The sequence below is a fragment of the Amborella trichopoda genome, chromosome 3, assembly GCF_054954075.1.
Source record: "Amborella trichopoda isolate Santa Cruz 75 chromosome 3, AtrichopodaSantaCruz75HAP2 v2.0, whole genome shotgun sequence".
NCBI classification, from domain to species: Eukaryota; Viridiplantae; Streptophyta; class Magnoliopsida; order Amborellales; family Amborellaceae; genus Amborella; species Amborella trichopoda.
This window is the reverse complement of record NC_142338.1, coordinates 53,026,370-53,034,129: the sequence shown is the minus strand read 5'-3', so window position 1 is coordinate 53,034,129 and position 7,760 is coordinate 53,026,370.

Here is a 7,760-nt window from a genome sequence, read left to right as displayed (position 1 = left end):
ACGATCAGAGAGAGATGAGCTAACCTTTCGCAAAACTCAAGTACTCAACTCCTCCCTCTCTTTCTCTCCCTACTGTTGCTGCTGAAGGTGCACCATCTACAAGCCATCATTCACTATCGGTGGAGGAACGTCTACTGTTGGGAACAATGTCACATAGTAATACCGTATCCAGAATGCCGCAGCGATCATACGAAGCACCCCTATGAGGATGAACCCTAGCTTCATCGGAAAATGTGGGATCTTCGCCATCAATATCGCAATGACCGTCACTGCCGCCCCAACCATAAGAAACGCACCAACCATCATACGCACCGCTGTCCTCACCCGTGCAGCCTGCATCCTCAATCTGTATTCTTTAGAGAAATAGTCTCTTAAGTATTAAAAAACTCTCTACTCTAGAGAGAGAGAGTAGGCGTTCTTGATTTTCTTGGAGGATGAAGAAGAAGGCGGAGGAGGAGAAGAAGAGTATGCTGGGTAATGGAAGAGAAAGAGAGGGAGGGGCGTTTGTTGATCGGACGAAGGACAATAAGTATTTAGAGAGAGAGAGAGAGAGAGAGAGGGCGGAAGAAAGAAAGCCAGGCAGTGGATAGAGAAGGAGGGGGGGAAAATGGCTTCTTGTTTGTTGGGGTTTCAAACTCCTTCTTGGAAATCGTAACTGATTTTACCAGAAATGTTTGCATCCGTACTGAGTCTTGGAAATCGTAACTGATTTTACCGGAAACATTTCTGGCATTACAATATGATCCAAATTTTCGTAGAATTTGCATAGAGATCGTACCATCTCATAGTTTTTTATTTTCTAAGGTTTGCCCCTAGTTTAATGTTAGCAACATCCACTTTTTTATTATTTTTTATATTTTTCAATTGTAGTTCTGTGACATCATTTATGGGTCACTCGAGAGTCGATCCGATCTCCAAAACATCAAACTGCCCCAAAGTAGGGTTGTTCAATGTCTGAAACATCGAAGTACCTCATATTAAGGAATTAGCCCATGTTTAGGATCGATTTGATGTTATATATATTGGAGTGATCCCTAATAGTATGTTTATCATAACAATGCAGTCTGATGACCCAACACATCAAACTGTATTTTAAAGAAAACTATTCTTAAGGTCTGTTCTATGTTTTGATATGAGATCGACCCTAAACAGGAGCCGTTGCCTTAATATGGGGTAGTCTATTGTTTTAGGGGCCGGATAATCCTACTTTAGGGCAGTCCAATGTTTTAGACATCAAACCATTTCTCAATTGACCCCCAAACAACATGACGGTCTAATGACTCAAACATCAAACTACATTTTAATAAAAGCTTATTATTAGGGTCAATTCGATCTTTTTACATGAGATCGACCCCAAACAGGACCCACTACCTTAATGTGGGGTAGTACAATGTTTTAGGCTCCAGATGGCCCAACTATAGGGCAGTATGATGTTTTCTACCTCAGACCAATTCCCAACTGACCCCCAAACAATGTAACAGTCCTACAATTCAATAAGACAAAATTAAATTAAATTAACAAACATGACAACATTGAACCAAGGCAAAAAAAAAAAAATTTAAAAAAAATTAGGTCCTCTTTGTAAATTTTAGGAAAAATTAGATCACACTGTAATACCATAAATATTTGGCATTATTTTAATTTTCCAAAATTTTACGCACAAAGGAACACTTGAGATGTTAAATGCAGGGAACTTAAAATCAAAGCATTATGAGTTTCCCCAAAAAGGCAAGACATAGTTACTTAGTTTGGGATGGACCACACAATCCCATTAGTTGGATTGCCGATCTAGTCCAAATAAAAAATGTTGTTTTATGAAAAATCGATCAAAATAAATGTTTCATTGATTCTAATTGATCAGATCTCTATTTTAACTAATTCGACTAACTAAATTTTATTAAAAAAATATATATTTTTACATTCTCTTAAAATCTGATCCAAACGGTTCCATCCACAAAGGGAATATACGAAAGGCTGCCACATTAAGTGTGTTCTCTACCCCATTATGTAACCATTAGAACTTCCATTTTGGACGGGATACGGTAAACTATAGTGTGTGATGTGTAATACACCACTGGTGTATTTTACACTCTCTCAGTAGGCAAATTTTATACTGTGAACTAAAGGCTCCCAACAAATACTCCTAAAAATCCTAAGCCCCTATACATCTATTAATATGTCGACATGTAAACAACATGCACCACATGAGAGAGGTGATTGTTGATTTTTACAGCTGCTCTCGTCTTGCGTTTTTTATGTTTTTGCTTTATTTTTCAGCAAGAGGCTTAGGAATGTTGGTAAGTGGAGATGGTAAATTGCTCGAAGTTTTAGTTATAAAGAAAAACTCAAGATGTTAAATATGGGAAAATTAAAATTGAAGTATTTAAACCTGCCTCCCTAAAAGGCTACTCAAATGAAGTGCACACAGCCATAGGTTATTTGCATTTCTGGAGTGATATACTCACGGATCTTGAAATTTTAGGTAAAATATAAAATGCTTCATTTATAAACAAAAACACAAAAAAAAGTCGGTCAACCATTTTTATTTTTATTTTCTAGCTTTCCCATCGATCAACACAAATTTTGATTTTTTTTTTAAACAAAATTCATTAGTAGGACAGTGCCCCAAGCTTGAAGGCACTACCCTACTAACGAAAAAACTAATAATAATAATAATAATAATAATTCAGGTTGATCGAGAAATAATTTTGAAAAAAAGAAAAAGAAAAAATGGTTGACTGACTTTCTTTGTAATTGTACATGTAAGTAGAGCATTTTGTATATTTCCTAAAATTTCAAGGTCCGTACGTAAATCACTTTTTTTTCATGCAATTCTCTCTCTCTCAGCTGCTCTCAAATGTTTCATGAGATAAATAAAGTTAAGAATAAATTGATCCGGTGAATCGACATGCCCTCATTTTGAAATCAAATGATATTTTTGACGCATGGGTGCTCTCAAATGTTTCATGAGGTAAATACGGTTTGAAGAATAAATTGATCCGGTGAATCAACATGTCCTCATTTTGAATTCAAGTGATATTTTTAACGCATTGGTTAATGGGTGTGGTTTGAAGAAGGTTGCAACCTTAAACAAAGAAGGTATGGTGCACCTCCGAAATTTGTCATGAGATATAATTTTAGTGTAAAAATTTTTTAGGATGGCACAAGAATCTATTTTAATCTTCAATTATAAAATTTTTAAACACCAAAAATAGTTCAAATCAAATAGTTTTATAAACACATGAAAATCTTGAAAATAGATGGCTCAGATAATGTGTTACAAGATATACCATTTTTAAGGTCTGAAAATTTTATTTTTTCTCGGTATTTTTATATCTCAATGTCGAGATGATCAATTAAATATTTTTCAGACATCAAAATAACTTTTTTCCAAATATTTTAGAGGTGCACCTTAATTATGCATTTTAAGGTATCAACCTTATAGAAATTTTTACCTTGGTTAATTAAAATCTTGAAAATTATGCATTTTAAGGTATCAACCCTTGAAATCTTAAAAATTAACAGTCCAAAAAATGCATTATAGATCCATTATTTTCAAAATTTGAAATCTATTTTTTCTTATGTCCATGCATCTTGATTTTTTATTTGTCCGATATCCTTGAAGAGAGAGAAAGAGATATTTGTTGATTGTCTAATATCTCTGCTATCAATCATTGGTACCAGTTTGAGAAATCGAGAAAACAGGACACGGGAAATGTAATCTAAGTAGTTCCTTTTGGTAATTAGGTATTTTGTCTACCATCTGATGGAGAAATCTAATATCCCTCTAAACAACTATTATAAAATAATATTCTAATATCTCTCTAAACAATTGCTATTATGGAAATCCCTCTAAAAGTTTGATTTTATATTAATATTTTTATGTTATTTTATTTTATTTTTATAGTTCTCCAAGATTGCCCACTTCGGGCCTTGAATTTCTAGCATTTAATCTTTTTTTTACTCATAATTTAACTTTGGACCTTAGGAATTGGGCTTGGGCTGAGTGCTCAGCCGTTGATGTTAACAATGTTATATGAGTCTTACCGATGAACTATTTCAAATACCTTACTCCAAAAGGTGGGAAGTCATACAAAAAAAGAATGGAAGGTCGGAAATTGATATATTTCGGAAAAATAAAAATTAGAAAAATCGAGAGGAGATCTTTTTAATAAGTGTCATTTAGAGGACATTCTTAAACAAATGTCATTTGGAGGCCTACCAGCATAAATTTCTCTGATCTATAATACTGATACGATTAGAAAGCATACGTACTCCGATTGTGTATGGGATATAGTACGACTATGACGTAATATACAATTTACACCACAGGTGTACTCCATTTCTTCTAAATGAAAAGCTTGTTAATATTTTATTTTTATTTTTATTTTTTAAAAAAAAAGAAAAAAACTTGAATGACGGTGTAAGTTCACTTTAAACTAAAGGCTCCAAACCCTCTGCAGCTGGTAAAGCCTTTTGAAAATCCTGTACCTCCATCCACCTCTCTCTCTCTCTCTCTGATAAGATTGAAGCCATTGCCCTCGGAACCCATTTTCTTGAAGGAAGAAATGTGTAAGAAAGAACCCTGTTGAGGGAGGCGGAGGAGAAGCACAAGAATCTGCTGAGTTGGAAGAAACAGAGCACCCTAAACAACCATACTCTGGCTGACCTCATCCATGAACAACAGGGGACAAATGTTATGTGTATTCCGTAGATCGAACCTTAAAAATTACGACATACACTTCATTCAAAACAATAATCACAACCAACAAAACAGAGAGAGAGAGAGAGAGAGAGAGAGGAAGAACGTTCATAAGGGAAACTGATGAACTCATGCCGGAAAGCGGTACATGTGGGAGCGAGTAACATCCAGAAAATATCCACCCCATACCTATAAACTTCATAGAATAGAGAGGGAAAGGCCCTCCATGAATATCCGCCGCTTACAAGAGAGAGAGGGAGAGATGAACGCTTAAAGCAGAGAGGGAAAAACGATCAATCAGAAAGAGAGAGTTCAACGCTTAAAGCAAATAGAGATGACGCTTAAGCAGAGGGTGATACGATAAGCTGACCGTTCACAAAATTAAAGTACTCAACTCCTCCCTCTCTTTCTCTCTCTACTGTTGCTGCTGAAGGTGCACCATCTACAAGCCACCGTTCACCATTGGTGGCAGTGGAACAACTGATGGTGCACCCGATTTCACGTGAGAAAACCATGCCAAGAAGGCTAAAGCGATCAGCGTAAGCACCACAATGAGGCTGACCCCTACCGACATCGGGAACTCTGGGATCTTCACCTTCAACACTGTAATGACCAGCATTCCTGCCACAACTACAAGAACCGCCCCAATCGTTATATGCCTTGCTGTCCTCTCTCGTGCAGCCTGCATCCTGTATTCTTTACACAGAGAGTCTTAGGTACGAAAGATATTGTAGAGAGAGAGAGAGTAGGCGTTCTTGATTTTGTTGGAGGAGGAAGAAGAAGACCGAGGAGGAGAAGAAGAGCAGGAAGATAATGGAAGAGAAAGAGAGGGAAGGGCGTTTGCTGATCGGAGGAAGGACAACCAGCATTTAGAGAGAGAGAGAGAGAGAGCGCAGAAGAAAGAAAACAAGGGAGTAAGTAGAGAGAGAAAGGGAGAGAGAGGGAAAATGGCGTTTGGTGATTATTGGGGATTTAAATGCTTCCGTACTCAGTTTGGGATATCGAGAAAACCTTACGCCGGAAATGTAACTCATTTTAGCTTGGAAGTTGCCTCACCGTTGTAAATTTTTATTTCCTAATTTTTTTTTAATCAAAGTTGTATGTTATGCCTTTCTTTTCCGGTTAAAAGTTAAAACTTGGAAGTCGGAGAGTAGAAATGGAAATTATTTTCCGTAAATCGAAAATTAGTGAAAATTAGCGATATTTAATTGCTCAACAATTTCAGAAAACTTACGGCAATACTGGAAAACATTTCTGGTATTACAACATGGTCCAATTTTTTTGTAAAATTAGTCTAGAGGTCCTATCCTTTCATATTTTTTTTATGGTTTGCCACCCGTCCAAGACCAGTTTTATAAATTTTAGTTTTTATATTCTTTAATCGTAGGGTTGTAATGTCGTTTAGGGATCACTCGAAAGTCGGTTCGATCTCCAAAACATGATACTACCCCAAAGTGAAATAGCCCTTGTTTAGGGTATGTTATACTAGTCCAATTGGACTAGTCCCTAATAACAAGTTTATCATAACATGGCGGTCTGATGACCTAAACATGCATTTCACATAGAAATTGGGTTAATTTGATGTTTGTGATATCAAACTGAAACTTATTATTGGGGTTAATTTGATATTTGTGATATCAAACTAACCTTATGCAGGAGCAACTGCCTTAATGCGGGTTGTCCATTGTTTTGGCACCATGTAGCCTAACTTTAGGGCAATCCAATTATTTTGACAAGATACCATTAAGCTTTATGTAAATTTTCAAAAAATTGGATCATAATGTAATACTATAAATACTTTTTGGTATTATTGTAAATTTTCCAAAATTTTACTCGCAAAGGAAAACTTGAGATGTTAAATGCAGGGAACTTAAAATCAAAAGCATTATAACTTTTCCCCAAGAGGCAAGATGCGTAGTTTGGGCCGGTGGACCACACAAACGCATTAGTTGGATTATCGATCTAGTCTACGTAAAAAAATGTTATTCGATCAAAAAATTGATCAAAATAAATATTTCATCAAATTTTAATTGATGGGATTGTCATTTTGATTGATTCGATTAACTAAATTTTTTCTAACACTGTTTTTATGTATTTATATTATTTAAAAATCTGGTCTAAAGAGTTCTATAGACGGAGTGAACATACGAGAGGCTGCGACATTAGTATGGGATATGTATGTTACCCTTAGAACTTCCATTTTTTATGGGATATGCTATTCTAGTATATGATGTGTATTACACCACTGGCGTATTTTATACTCTCATTACGCAAAGTTTATACTCCCATGGCCATAAGTTATCTGCAATTCTCAGTTGCTCTCAAATGTTACATGAGGTAAGTAACGTTTGAGAAATAAATTAATCCAGCCGAACTCATTTTGAATTCAAAAGATCTTTTTGACGCATTGATTAATGGGTGTCGCTTGCCGAAGGTTGCAACCTTAAACAATCCAAATACGGTGCGCCTCCAAACTTTGTCACCCGATGTAATTTTGGTATCAAAATTTTTTAAGATGGTGCAAGAATCTATTTATATCTCTAATTACAAAAAGTTTAAACTCCACAAATAGTTCAAATTAAGTAGTACTATAAACATATGAAATCTTGAAAATAGATAGTCTAGAAAATGTGTTACAAGATATACTACTTTTAGGATTTGAATTTTCGTTTTTTATATCTCGATATCGACATTATTAATTCGATATTTTTATACTATCAAAACAACTTTTCTCGAAGGATTTTAGAGGTGCACCTGAATTATACATTTTAAAGTTACAACCCTATAGAAATTTTTTCGTTAGTTAATTAAATACCACATCAAATTCGGAAGGCAATTGTCTCCAACACAAATTTTCAACTTGCGTCGGGCCTGTTCTCTTTATCTTAATGTGTTGTTGATGTAAAAAATAAAACCAAAAAAAAATAAAAATAAAAGGTTAAGAGAATATACCATCTCTTAAAGTCAGCAAGGGAATTCACCCCAAGGTTGAGAGAAAATACCCTCTCTCAAGGTCTAAGAGGGAATTCACCCCAAAATAATCTCTTCACGAGCCCAA